This window comes from Netta rufina (genome assembly GCF_964035555.1).
Source record: "Netta rufina genome assembly, chromosome: 21".
In the NCBI taxonomy this organism is placed as follows: Eukaryota; Metazoa; Chordata; class Aves; order Anseriformes; family Anatidae; genus Netta; species Netta rufina.
Window position 1 is genome coordinate 6,686,294 of NC_140145.1, and position 15,448 is coordinate 6,701,741.

The window sequence follows — 15,448 nt, forward strand, 5'->3', positions numbered from 1 at the left end:
CATCAATTTGCAAGTATTCTGCTACATTTCATTCCGACACCAGAAGCAGGTGAAACCTGAGAGAAACAACATTCTTATTTTCCTTCTGGGTGTGACTCTTTAGATGAAAACCTAGCAATGCTGTGAGCAAACTACGAACTACCAAGCGGAGCCAAGTTCCATGAGCCCAGAAAAAGGACACATTCAATCCTGCAGACATTCAAACAAGTGGAGTAGTTTTTAATTTGATGATTTATAAGCGCAGAGTTTACAGGCACAATTTGTACTTCCACCACTTTTTTCCCCTCTGTCCCAAACTGACTTTGCTGGCCCAAGATAGGCGGTTATTTTGGGATAGCGAAAGCTTTAAAGTTCCAATAAGACTATTAGGAACACATATAGTACAAAACTTCTTTCATACCCTTCTTTGTAAGGGAACAAAAAGCATTTGGCATTTGCTGTGATGGCATAAGTCCCCTACGAAAAGTTTAAGGAAAGTTTTAACAACAGTCTGGAGTAAAACTAGATTAGGAACCCAAAATAAGAATCTCCACTGATCTGTACAAATTCCAGATTATGCTAAAAGAAACGGCCTAAGCAGTTTCCAAAAGCAGACGAAAGAAAAGTAGACACACAGTGCAGACTGGCTATCTGGCAGGGTGTCCGATTTGAGGCCTGGCAGCTAGCGGGAGCACGTGGGCAGATGATATTGCAGCTGGCTTATGTCTGAACTGCTTCCCTTTACCCCGTCTCTTCTGTTGCTTCTGAAAAGAAGGGGAAAAGCCACCAGATGAAGGGTATTGTCTGAGGTAATCTCCTTCTGGCCAGTCTGACAGCACCCCAAGGCTTCCACTGGTCTTTAATGTTTTTGAGAATTGCAAAAACTTTTATCCTAAATCAGGTATATCTTCACTTAGGACCAAATAGGGAATGATGAGTTGCCATCATCTTGGCAAAAGTATCCCAGGATGCCTGGAAAACACAGACATCATTTTGGAAGCACATCCCACATCCACTGGCATTAGCGTGCACCTATCAGATGATCCAGAATATTGTTTCCCAGCATTTTACAAGTTTATACTCCTATTGAATCAAAGCGCTGACAAATCAAGATTTTTTTGAACAAACTAAGTAATTCACATGGGTGTTAAAGAAGAAAATCATTGGCTTGCAACTTAGAAGGATGGGGAATATTTCATCTCAATGATATGGTTTCAATTCTGCCCACACAGGAGGGCTCCCCTATCACGCTCAAAACATTTCTAAACGTTTCTGCTTTATCAAGGACATAGATTTAATCAAAACCAAAATACACAATAAAGAATAATTGGGGGGGGCTGTTCCTTTGCGGTTCTCAGGAATGCAAGTTCCACATCTGGATAAACACAGGCCTATGCAGTGAATGGAAACATTCATTTTCCCCCCTTCTTTCTTTCTCTCTGATTTACCTATGGTCCTGCATTGGGCGGCTGAAAACCAGTGGCAATCCTGCTGATGCAGACAAGGTTGGCAGCCACAGGCAGGCAGAGGTCGTTACCCTGTACAGCTACCATGTCAAAGAAAATTTCTTTTGGTGATCTCCAACTCAAACAAGAGCTCGTGAAGAAGTTCTCATAGCTCCTGTGACTTGGGTATTAACTACCAGTTGTGACAGTTGAGATATTACTAGCAACAGAAACTGTCCCACAGCACCATCCTGTTCTCCATCAGATGAGGACCAGCACCCCAAGAGTCAGAGGCAGGAAAGGAGAACCATCGAGCTGTGCTGATGCAGACAGTGAGCACATCCTTAGAAAAGGCCAAAAAGTGGAAATTATCTTTCTGCCCTCAGGCCCCCAGTGTGTAGATGGGAGTCCCTTCCACATATGGCCACGTTGTGCCAGAAATGCACAGGTTTGGAGATCTCGAGGAAGCTCGATAATTTTGTTCTGATAGTATCTGACCAAACGCCGCTGTCTGTGGCAGCCAGGACAATGACAGGAACCATCAGAAGCCTTATCCCAGTGGGAAGGGAACAATTTTGCTCCTTTGATTCGGAAGGCACAAGTTATCTAGATCTCCCTGGGGAAGGTGAGGGATCCAGGGCCATGAAGGATTCTCATCTCTACCCTGAAAGGATAGTCCAAGAGTCTCAAGAAAAGGTATCTACCATAGAAAATCAATACATGTTATCAAAGCCCATAATGTAAGAAGTCCATGCAAAATGCAGGCAGCAGTTTCACTCCTGTGTCTGAATTCTGGTTTTAACAGCCCTCAGACAGTGCCAAGGCAGCATCATTTGCTGCTGTAGCAACACGAGCCCAGCCTCAGCCACTCTACTATAACGAGAGGAGACTGCAAAAAGATGAGAGCTGATATGGTGCTCGTGGCATGCCCTGCATTAGCCCTGCTTCCCTGATACCAGTGGGAGCTCTGCCATCAGCTTCAGTTGTGCTGGAGTACACCTATGATAGAAAAATAAGGAGTTAAGCTCTTTCAAATCAACTGAAGAGAAAGAAAAGCATCAAAATGTGAGGTTTTGTTTCCAGAGCTATTGTTTGAATGGCTGGACTAGTAAAACAGAAGGACGCGGGGAAGTTCATCACTGTAAATTATTGATCCGCTGCTTTCTAGACACTGAAGCTGGTAATTAAACAAAGAGTAAAAAGATACTTCATCAATTATAGAGGTGTCACTTTAAATTACACTTGCCCCAGGATGAATAAAACACATGGGTTAAATGCTGCGGGTGCTTCTTCACGCCAGCTTGTCGTTCAAAATGTTCACTATGGCACTGATAATAATTCTCTTGTGTCACTGCTGCTGAGCTCTTTGTACATATTGAGCCAGATAAGGGGAAACGAGAGCTTTTGTTTCACCAGTCTTTTCACACAATGTCCTGAAAGCACAGTCCCGTGGTCGGGAGAGAAGATTTGGAGCTGTGATCAGCGGGATCCCTTTTCTGTTCAACAAGCTGTTATATGGCCATAAGTCAAGGCCACAGCCCCTGCAAAAACAGCCCTCCCTGAGAAATCAGGCAGAAAAGTTTTGTCTACAACAGCAAATTGTGAAATGTGTGAAGCACTGGGCAGACATCAGACACTGGTAGGTCTTTCTTATGGTTTTTAGAAAATATATACACACTCTGCAACCTCAAATAACACTGGCAAGCTGCTTCTGAAGGAATAAGATGATGACATCAGAGATACCCTTTTAGCAGAAATCATGTCACAACCATCATTGTTACTCAAATTTGATTTGTGACACTTTTTTATGCCAGGGTGCATGCCTTACAGCATCAGGCTTAAAGTTACCTCAATTTCATGTGTTAAATGTTATAAATAGGTACAAATATATTTGCTTTAATGCTCATTTTGAAACCAACTCATCATCCAAAGAAGAGCTTGTCCTTCTTGCATTTAGTAGCACAGAATCACTCTAGAACCACTATTACAACTCTGAAAGAGGTCTCACTACATGAAAGAATTTATTGAAGGCTAAGTTCATCAAGTGATTGAGACAGGCCAGGGAGCATAAATACTCTAAGCAGAAAACTGCATATGCAGCACAAGCAGACAGCTTAAAAGTGCATGCAAAGAAACCTCCAACAGGTGGACACAGCTGGCATCCTTCAAGGAGCAGAAGCAGCAGTGAAGCAATAATGCTAGAAGGCAAGAACAGAGAAACAGAAGTTGCTGATGGAGCAAGACGATCCTAGAAGTCAGAGAACTTGTGCTTGCCGTGGTGAAATGTGGAAGTGAAGGGATACCCAGGTAGTGAGGAAAGAGAGACAACTGGGAAGCTGAAGGCAATCATCACCTGTTGATGGAAATATTACAAGTGAGAGATGAAGGCTGGACTGTGCAGGTTTCACGAAGGAAAGAACGGCACCTCTTGGTAGGGGGACAGAGAACCAAAGAGCCGAGCTGACTCTCCCTACCGCTCCCCAACTAATGAGGCTGAAGCACAGGGAGAACAAGCTCTCTCGTGGGCCCGATGCCAATTGCTCTATTAAATTTTCTTTGCCAGTTCTAAGGAGTTACACAACGTAGGGCTTTATTCATAAATGCCTGATGGCGTCCTGCGTATACATCAGCTTCTACCAGCAGAACAGTGTTTGTGGGAAATGTTAGGAAGAGTGTCTAAGAGAGATAAAGCCTTTGAGTTGCAGACAAAGCTGCCAGCCTTCATTTCCAGCTTGTCGGAGCAAGTCCTTCTTGAAGTCAGCAGCCTGGAATGAAGAGAATCTGGCATTTGTGCATGTATGTATGGTTCAGTCAGGGCGGAGGGGCTGACTTTAATCATACTTTCCACAATGGGGGGGGAGGGGAAATGTGGCAAAATACAGCAAGCGACGGGCGTTATCTGCTATATATTCACAAATTTCCCCTCTCGGACTTGGTATTTCAAGTGTGACCTCCTTTCCTGCTTCCACTAGTCCCTAGAGGAAAAGTGGAAGGGGCACACAGAGCTGGAATTTGAGAGAAAATCCTTCACATTCTTGAGATTCCCGGGGTCTGTGATAGGCAGCACAAAGGCAGCACACATTTGTCTGGTGATCCTAAAAATTCCACGTTCTGGAGAATTACTGGAACAGCTGACGGGTCTCAGGAGTAATTATGTGCAGGTACTACCCCTCCCTGAAAAGCTTAGCCCCACTATTCCAAAATGCATAGATCCAAGTGCTAACCAACACTGCCTCTGCAGCTCCAGCTTGCCTGTTGGGTGATAATTCCTACGTTAAGTATGCACATTTTAAAGCTGTTTATTTAACTGTCTTCTGCCAAAGTATCTCCTTTCTGGAAGAAGAAAAAGAAGAATCAATAGAGAAAAAAATCAGTCAAAGAATATGGCTTGCAACTAGTAGTTGCCAGGCTTTTTTAGCTTGTTTTGAAGCCTGTTTAACAAGAGTGCTAGTATGGTATCGAAAAGGAACAAAGCTCCAAAATAGTTTAATCCAACTGCCCACTACTGTGCTAGCAACAATACTATATAAAGAATTCCATTTAAAACCACGTCTACTCTCACAATAAGGCTACAGTCCACTAAATCACATGGAGCTTCAATTCCATCTAGAAATAACCTCTTGAAGTTTCGGTCGTGGGATGGCATTCCCAAATTTTGTTTACTTGGGTGCCACTACTGGTGGTGACAGCAATAGCAGCTACAAATTGCAGGAACCTGCACGTATGCCCAGCAAGGGCACATGTCCAGATCCGACCTCTTGCACGAAAGGTTTTGGCAGTGAAACGCATTCCTTCTCCCTTACCCTTTCTGTCTGCGTCGATTGCAACGTCACCCTCAGATACCGCAGCACGGTAACCTTGTGCTACTGTCCCACAAGTTTATCTTGCCAAAGAGTCCCCCAGGGCCCAAAAGGCGTTTGAAGGCTGAGACCTGTGGAAGAGCAATGCAGAAGCAGGCGTTCCCCACATCCCCAGCTGAGCAGGGTGACCTTCCTCCATGCTAGGATCCCACAGCACGGAGTGCCAGCTAGCGAGCGTTACTTCCACAAACTGCAGCGCTTTGGGAAGCAGCATCGTGGCTGCAGGGAGGACAAAACACGTGTTATCTGTGCCCAGCTGGACCCCGGCTTTGAACCTCAGCCACTGCGTTCTGCCTCTTGCCTGAGCTGCACACAGACACCAGTTCCTCTTGGCTCGGTGTCCACGTGTTACTGCCCTGGCAGCCTGCACAGGATTTATCAGCGCGCCTCTGTCTCCGACCTGATACCACGTTAATGGGTAACAGCAACACAGGCCCTCCGCGGGCAGATGGTTACTGTACTGCTTAGGGGCTGTAACGACTGTCACAGCTTGCGAATCCTCGGTGCAAGAAGTGGAGTGGAGACAGGGTATTGTGTTTGTAAATATTAATAAAGGCAATGTTTAAAAGACTGCTAATTGCCATTTATGTTCTGAGCAGATGGCCCAGCTCCATCTCCCCAGACTAGAAGGTTTTAGTGCCAGTCAGCCCACACACCAGGGCACAAAAGCCCCTGGGTATGACTGCAGAAGATTCTAGTAAATAACTTTTCATCTCTGCTACTGACTTCAGGGATCCAGAACCAGAAGCATAAAAAGAGAATGGTTGAACAAGCCATCTCTGCCACAATGATACATGACAGACACTTCTACACAAACATATGAACATGGAACGTGTCCTCTGACGTGCCACAGGCTTAGGCTGCTGCACGTTGACCTACTACACATCAGTGTGCTGTAGTTCATCCCTTGCCCCGAGCTGTGCCTGTCCTGGCCCCCACCCTCCTCTGTACTGGGACTGACATTTGTTCCTCTCTGTGGTGAGAGTTCAGGGACATAAAACATTTTGTTGCTGTTGTTCTCCAAACTTTGTTTCAGCAGCTTCACTGAGAGTCAAATGGATGCTAGTGCAGGTACAAGGCAAGGAGTAGAGAACTACAGAAAAAAAAAAGAAGAAAAATTAAACTTCCTGTGAGCATAAGTTTATCTTTAGCTACTGGGGGAATACATCCTCACACCATCCAAGTAAAGAAAGAGTATTTTATCGAGAGTGATGTAGATGAAGCTCTAAGACTGTCTGCTTGCTTAGCCCCCTACCCTTTATACGTACACATGCCTTCAAATGTTTACAACCTTGAGAAGTGATGCACATGTATTATCATCACTAGCAGCCTCCAAACAAGCCCAGGAATGACACTAGAGGCTACAGAGCTGACAGCTGTGGTGCTCTGCAATCGGGAAATCAACAATATAAATTACCTAACCCGACACGCGTGGGTATACACGCCACATCAGATTTGCCAGCAGAAATATGCCTGGCCAACAAATGGGGCTGCTATTCAAGAAGATGGGGAACAACTGACACTTTTGGGCAGATTTCTGAGAAAGGAGGGATGATGCTGGACTCCGTAACCATACAGGAGGGGAGAAGCTCACTTCCCCCACCCACCACTGTCCATTACTGACCCAAATGAACCTTCCCATGCCCTATCAACCGGTCAATCTGAATCCAGCCCACACCAAACACTGACTGATTTTTATACTCTTGCAAGCCCTGTGTCACATTTGTGTTGACTAACCCTCAGTTTAGATAAGTGGTTTGTAATTAAGACCATTTGGTTTGGGGCCAATGAAAGTGCAGCTGAAAGAGCACCTCCAAGAGTTCAGCAGGGTGCTAGAGAGATTCACTGCTCAGAACAGAAGGCCGGGTACCAGGCTGACAGCTACTGTTAGACCATTAAACTACAAGTTTCCTTTCCAGCCTATCCAAAACTAAAAATGAGATTTGTCACAATATTTTTTTTTTTTTTTTCTGAAAGCAATAAGCTGCTTGCACACTGCTTGGAATATATTTCTTTCCAGGCACATGAATTCAACCTGCAGCAGTACTGATGTTCTTCCACTCCCCATTTCCACTTGGGTGGCAATGTGATCCCTTCACGGAGGCTACTTCTGAAATCAGCACTTCACGCAAAAATGCATTCTGTGACAAACAGCCAAATTAACTGAAGCCTCTAGAAAAAAGTAAACAGTTACACGAGCACAGCTTTTGAGTTCTGTCGACGTCAGCCTGGACATAGTTCACATTCCCATCCTACACTGAGCCACTTTGAGGAATTTTCCTCCCAGTGCGAGATGAGCTAAGGAAAGCATTTTGGATAACAGCAGTTGCCAGGTAAAAATCTTCAAGGCTTAAGGTTGGAAGGAGCTGCCCTATGTCCCCACTGAGACACAGAACCATCAGAGCAGAAACAGACACTTGGCAGCTGATCAGGTTTCAGTTTAAAGAGAACTCAAACATCCCCTTTCTCTCTACAGGTGTTTTTTTTTTTTTTTTTTACAGGCAGAGCTTTGCATCTCTTGCAACATTTCCTCTTCACATGGTGTCCACATGGCCAAGCTGCCAGAAGAGCAGAGAAGCCCTCGGCCCCAGCACTCACTCAGGCTCTCAGCACCACGTATCCTCTCTTCTGATAGAGCCCGCTGGCACAGCTGAAAGCTTTTGAGGTGATCACTGTCTGCAGCAGTCTCTGGGAAGAACAACTCATCTTTGACTCTTTTTTTCTCCTTTGCTATATTCTCCCGTCCTTTGTACTTCCTTGTATCAGGACACAACTATCTCAAAACAGATTAGTTTATGCTAGAGACAAATAATGTCTGAAAGCTTTACCAAAACACACAAATGGCCTATAGCCATTAACCCATGCGTTCTTCAATTATATCATGCAAATAGAAAAGATAGTGTGCCTGCATTATCATGCAGTCACATGTTTTCCTTAAGTGTTCCAGGGACTCCATAACACACCTGTTTTAGAAATAGCTCATAAAAGTGCATAAATTATCCCTTCCATTATCCCAAATTACTCCTAGCTTTTTCCACTCCCTGCATAAGCAGTCTCGAGAGCATTGTTTTTCTCCTGTAAATTGAGGAGTCATCTTGGTGATCCTAAAGGATAATATTTTAACGCAGTCAACATCCGACAAACAGAGCTGGTGCTCATTGTTACTTCTGTAATGCCCAAGATTTCAAATAATTTACAGAAACACTTCCTGCTGGAAACAAAAATTCTAAGTGCTGAAACAAAGTGCCACCTGAAATAATAAAACAGCTGGGATACAGGCACTTGTCCCAAAGTTATTACACACAGCTGAGCTTTAATTTTCTTCACCTCTACTGAATGCACTATGGGTCCACTTCTTCAGGAGGTTTCAGAGACATAAAGGAGGGCAAAGTAAGATTGCTCTGATCTATGTCACAGGCTCCTGCCAGCAGAAAATATTCAAATCTCCCCAGGTTTATGTATACGTAAGATCCCTAACCAATAAATACGCCTCACATGGAGATGTGCAGACACACTTTGACTTCTCTGCTTACACTCTAGCTGACCAGAAACAAGTTAGCCTCCATCCAGACATCCTACAGTCATAATAGCATGAGTTTTTGCCCAAGGAACACACCAACTCTGTCAGTAACCCCAAATCCCACTAGGGCTCAGAGTACCACACAGTTAATTGTGTTAACTGGGGTACAAAAGCAACACATGAGAAATTTTGACATGGCAAAATCAGAGCAATGCTTTGATAACAGGTGATGCAAAACCCCACCGTGCTTGTTTAAACAAACACACATGTTCTAGCTTTGCTAACAGCTCTGTAGCTGCGGTTCCCAGTTACTATCCACCAGCTTTCCGGGCAGAACATCAGCAGGATTAAAGTTAGAAACGATCCACATTCCCCCACAGTGCTAGGATCAGGCACACAAAACCATACTCTGTACCTCTCTGTACAACTGGGTTTTGATCCCTTCCCCCAGGTTCAACAAATCCATGCACAAATGAAATGGGGATTCTGGGAGTCACATATAAAATATCTGCTCTCATTTTCACATCAGCCCTTAAGTTTTCCTTTATATTTTCAAACAAAGCTGTGGCCAAAAAAGCTTGTGACATTAGGAGAAATTAAACATATATGTTGTGACTACAATATTCAAAACACAGTTTGGTTCACTTAAAAAATGTGATAAGTACTTTTTTTTTTTTCTCCGGAAATGTGCAATAGATTATAAAAGCAGCTCTTTGTTTACATCTTACTATGCTTCAAGTCATCATATTGGTGCCTACTAGTCATCATAATGGTCTATATCTCCTCTTCCAAGCTGCAATATATTTCAATCATGTGGCACCCAGTAGCTCTGAAGGAAAAAGAAAGAGAACTGACCACCAAATTCTGAAATGTATGAATTCAGAAGACGACCTGAAATATCTCCATGTGAAAGTTACATTTTAACACTCCAAGCACTCTTCCCACACTGTCCCTTCGTGCGCAAGTCAGGCACGCTTAGCTGCCCCCACTTCATTCCCGCCTGAACAAACCCGCGGACAAACCCTTTTATATTGCATTGTATGCTCTTGGCGCCGTTTGTTCAGCACACTGAAAAACAATCGGGCATACAAGCCCTGGTTATTTTAATATTAATAGGTGCAATGGGTGTGTAAGAAAACTACCTGTGAAATCCATGAGAAAATCGCGTGCTAACACCAAATAGCAGGTAAGCAGGCAAGGGAAGGCGAAGAATTGCTCACAACTGAATATCAGTGCTTGTATAAATTAAGGCAGAGGAATATCTACTCTGCTATCTAAGTTCCAGTTCTGTTAGAGAGAATTCCTGGCCTCCTGGTGCAAAGGTGTAACCTTCCCTCCCAAGATGCAGAAGTGAAAATTCCCTCCCAGATGCATTGTGAACAGCCTCCAAAACCCCAGGAGTAGCAAACAACCTGTTATTTAAAACAATGAGATGTGTGGACAGAGAACAAGGCTTTCTGGTCTCTAATTTGCAATATTCAATAAAACTTCTCTCAAAAGAATTTACAGGAATTTTGTGCCGCAGTCTTTTCTCTTCCTAGAGCAGCACCATTGGACACATTAGCATTTGCTGCAGATAAAAACCTGAACTGCAGAAATACCACACATAATGCAACATCATGTAGTGTTGCAAATACATATCCGTTTTTGTTTTTTAAAAATGTTGATTATAGTGTGCTGCCTTGTAACGTGTGGAACTGCATATTTCAGTTATTAAAGTTAGCAAACAAGTCTGGCTGTTGAAAGTCATTTCCCTGAGTAAACAATGACTCAGTGTGGACTGTATAATGTAAAAGTTATTAGTTACTGTTAGCAAGTTTAAAAAACTCAACTCATTGCAATATACAAAGACATATTTCAGAATGGAAAATAGCTTTCCTCCTACTTCTGTCATTCCAGTTATACTGTTTCAGTGGAATTTAATTTTCTAAAAAGCTAAACAGATCACTATCTCCTTATTATCCAACTGGACATTGACTTATCTGGACCTTTGAGTCCTGAACAATAATCACAGCGAGAGCTGAATTTACCTGCTTTTCTGTTCTCAGTTCTTCATTATAACTCTGAAGTAAAGGTGATTCTCTCTTGGACAGGAATATCCCAGCTAGACCAGGCACAGGTGGTGATGAAAACAAAGGTCAAGACTATATAATACTGAGCATACGGTAACTAAAGAAAAACATGCAATCGTGAGCTCACCAAAATCCTCTAACAAATGCAGGTCTCCAGCTGAATTATAGCTCCTTCAATAATCCTCCCCTTCATTAGCAAAATGGCCAAAGACACTTGACGATTGTCAGCTGGCATAAGGCACCACAGATCACTCTATCTAATGAAAGGCAACCTCAGCTTCTAAGACACAAAGGTTTCCCTGAAGCCTTAAATTCTCCCCCTCCAAAGGCTGTTCTCCAGGTATCAGTACATGCTACCTCAAAGATCGGGCCCCATCTCTACGTGACCTTTTGTAGAGGTGAAATCTCTGGTCAGATACAAGCACGCTACAAGGAAATAAAGTCAAACATCCATGGTAAACTTTTGCCAGAAAATCACTTCAAAAAAATGTACTGAAAGCAGAAGGTAAAGGTCCAGCCTTTCGAAGTGACTATAAGAAGGCAGGCTGAATGCCATTGTAACTGTGTTTGCTCTGCATACATCTTTTTGCATGACAGTGATTTTAGAAAGCTCTTTTACGGAGAAAAAAAAATCTGCTTGGGGGTGGCAGGAGTGTGTTGTTTTTTTCTTTTGTTACTCAAAGATTATCCATTACCTGAGAAAAATGAGAACACGCTGACAGAATATCCTCTTTTTTTTTTTTTTTCCTGCCACCAACATTTACACAGCCTATTTGGTAATAATGCTTTCCAGTAACATGCTAAAAATCTGTGTCCTTTTATTACCAGCTGCTGAACTGAGTTACAGGAAGGGTGGTGGCCGAGCTGGACCAAAGTCAAGGTGCCAGCTACAGGGCTGCAAGTGGCCTGGTGAACGGCTAGCTGGTCATTCACATGGGACCAAGTTCTTTCCTAAGAAAAAAGCTGCCAGGGAAAGCTGTGCATGAATGACACAGGAGTTCTAATTAACATTTGTCATTGTCCAGTATAGGAATTTAATATAGGACAGACTATATTGAAGATGTACATTAAACAGAAAAGGTACTGGCCCTGCTGTTCCCTGCTGTATTTAAGCATATTTAAATAATGCAGGGTAAGACTTTAAAGGATACTGGAACTTTCCTCCCCCCACCGCCCTTCAACAGAACATGACTCAGTGGCAACAAATTACTTGAGGTCTGTCCACTCAGAATCTTGTCACAAACTTGGTTAGCATTTCACTCTGCCTTACGCTGCTTGCTTACAGCTGTATTAATGCTTTCTGGGAAGAGCTGGCCACCTACCCCACTAATGCATCAACAAATGTAAAGTATGCAGAGCAGGATGCAAACTGCGTAGCAGGAAATTTTCCAGAGAGATCATTCAATCCAGACAGAGGCCCAGTAAGCATGGCTCCCTCCGGGCAAAAAAATAACTATATTCAATCTCGCAGGGAGACAACCCATGCAAACCTCATCCACTAGAAATGATAGAGGGTTAGATGTATGGTTTTTAATCGAAGTCAGGGATGGTAATCCTAGTCAAGGCCAACCACATCACTCACGACTTGGTTATAAAGAGATGAGAGCCGGAACACAGAAAAACCCTTGACAGAAGACAAATACACACTATAAGTGCAATTACTTTGTGCCAGTACCAAGCACTGCTGCTGCCTAAGGAGTTCTCCACGCCTGACCCCAGCCATCTCTTCCTGCGTGGTTGTACTCTTTGTGCAGGTGGAGGCATTCATGCACTCACACAACGAGGAAACTCTTCCAGAGAAATTACCCGTTTGCTTCCTCTATTTGGTTTTAACTTGGATCAGTTCTGAAAAGTTCACTGCAATTGCCTGCCATCAACACGGGTAAGCCAAAGCATGATGCAAAGGGTTTTCCCCACAGCACCCTTTCAGCAACAGACACACACACCTCTCTATATGGTTCTTTAGCCTGTGTGAAAGAACTGGTTTAGTAACTTGCACTTGCAAAGGGCAGCAGGACGCACCAACCTTCAGAAGATCGGCTGTACTTTTAAACGATCTCCGCCTCCTTTCCTGCAGCACCAGTAACACGCTGTCTCTTCCCAAATAGAAGTATATCCTCCAGAAGACATTAGTTACTTGAAAGTGCCCTGTGGACAGTACTCACCCATCATTCTCTCAAACTGCGAGGCAGAGCGCTCAAGCCCATCGATCCTCAGCATTTTGCAGGCTGGAGCTATTCAAAAATGGTCAGGTGAGAGCACACGACTGAGGGAAGGGGCAGTGGACTGAAACGCAGGGGAGCTGTAATTTGCACATTGCTCTGTGACTGTGTCCAGCTGCTGCAGCTTGTTCCTCCTGTGTTTGGTGCGGATTGTCCATTCTGACAGTGCAGGCGGAATTTGTACAGTTCCTAGAAAGCACAGTTTGCACCAGAGCAAGGCCAGGTTCTGTAAGTAACATGACGCTACAAATGATAGGCAGCTCCTGATGCTTGAATACTGCTGGAGCAAGACTAAGGCTATTTTGCCTTTGCATAAAGGCCTCCAGGGAGTTTGAGCTTATTCTTAGAAAGAATCTCCATATTTGATCTGTTATTAAGCTTTCCCAACCCCTCCTTTTTACTGTTCTTCCTCCAATGGGCTTCGAACAAATTAAAAAAGAAGTCTTCTACCTGACCTGAATGATTTCATCAGGATCTGTATCATTTCTCTTACACATGTTGTAAAATCTGAAGATGCATCAGGTATTAGAGAAGTCTACAGTCACATAAGTTTCTTCACTGTTAATTATGCAAGATAACAGAGAGCAGAAACTGTGCTCCGGAGTCCTGAGTCACACGGGATCTCTCACTCCCTTAGTATACTATGATTCACTTTTTTTTCTCCAAAGGAAAGATCTATCCTGCACATTGTGATAAATGAGGAATAGCGTGCATATAGGCTAGCATTCCACTGGCCGCTGTCAGGCAGACTAGAAGATTTATATTTACACAGGCCCTTCCTAAAAGACATGATTATACCAAGTATCAAAACTCAACATTCAAAGTGTCATGACAGTGGTTGCCATTCCAGGGCCTGTTGTAAAAATTAAGAACTCATCAGTTCTGTAAGCTTTTGACAGTTTCTAAAAGAGTTTCTAAAGGGTGCTGACAGCTGGTAATCGCCTATTGCTCGGAAATAAGATGAAAGAAAAATGCTTTTATGCTAACTTACTCCAACATGTGGATCTGCTTTCGGGGCTTGTCCCACCAACCAAGCAAATTTTCTTATTTGTCGCCTGCTAGAACTAGGTGGCTGTCATCTACAACAAGATCTGGAGAAGCCGTCCACCTCCAGCAGCAGTCATAGAAAGAGTAAATACCAAAACACTCCCTGGATTGTAACTCAGAATCATTTTCCTTCCATAATCCCCCCCAAGCACGAGGATGCAGATCAAACCAGGTTACATGGAAAGTTCAAGTTTCTAGAATAAGCCATCTGTTCAGCAGAGTCCGGTTCCTTCCCTAAATAACCGTGACTCGCAGCAATTAACTCCAGGTATGTTAGAAATGGGGAAGACAGGCACAGAAAGTAACACAACAGATGGGGCCACTTCAGTCTGAGAGGGAACACAGCTGTGATCTGAGCTGAAGTTACGGTGCTTGAGAACATCCCCAACTACAAGAGAGGACTAAAACCACCGAGCTTTCCTCCTCAGGTGCTTTTAGGCACCTGTACAACCACAGACAAACGAGGAAGACTTATTCCAGCATGAACATCAGCACTAACCACGGCAGAACACCCCACCAGCGAGCACAGAACAGCATGAGAAGGTGGAAAACAAGTTAGCTCAGCACAAACCCCATTCCTTAGAACAAGGCACAACCCCTCTGACACACCGGCCGTGACATGGCCACGTTTCAGCTCAGGAGCTGCCTTGCTCTTGCCCCCGCACCCAGCCGCACCCTTTCTTGCTCCAGCTCCTGCTGCCTGGTCCCACGGGAGGCAGCACCCCGTCCCGGGCAGGAGCTCGGCAGCTCGCTGCTTTTGGGAGAAAATACAGTGTATTTGGTAACGTTACGGAAAGAGAGGGCGGGGATTGCCGGAGACACACCATGCAGCCTCCAGGATGCCTGCTGCCGCGAAAGGGTCATTTATTTCTGTCGGGGAAATCGCAGAGTTTCCGGGAACGTCGCCGACTTCAGCGGGGGGGGCGGGGGGGGGGAACAAGAGGGCCCGCTGAGCGCCCTCTGCTCCCCGGGGGGAGCCTCCCCGAGCACCCCAAAGCCCGCAGCGTGCCCGGGGCAACCCTCGGCCATGTGGCCGAGCCGAGGCACCGCTCGGCAGCCACCTTTCCCCCTTGGGCGAGCCGCTCGGTCCCTTTATTTTTTTTTTTTTTTTCCTCCTTCCCCTTTCCCTTCCCTTACCCCCCGTGGCCGCCGCTGCGGCCGCTCACCTGCGCTCCGCGCCCCGGGACGCGCGGCTCGGGGCCCTGCGGCGGCTCCGCCGGTGTCGGGGCGCCGAGTGGCGGCGGGAGGGAGCCGCTAGTGAGCCGCTGGTGAGCCGCTAGTGAGCATGTCCGAGCGGCGGGCA

At 44.8% G+C, this 15,448-nt stretch overlaps 1 protein-coding gene across 3 annotated transcripts in view; it reads right to left on the minus strand.

Annotated features, from left to right (window-relative positions):
* MYO1C (myosin IC) overlaps nucleotides 1-15,448 on the minus strand; it is a 56,435-nt gene extending 40,987 nt beyond the window's left edge. Inside the window, exon 1 of one of the 3 annotated variants that reach the window (XM_084299703.1) lies at nucleotides 15,312-15,448. The gene's annotated coding sequence lies outside the window, so the exon portion shown is untranslated. The other 2 variants (XM_084299705.1, XM_084299707.1) reach the window with 2 other exon arrangements.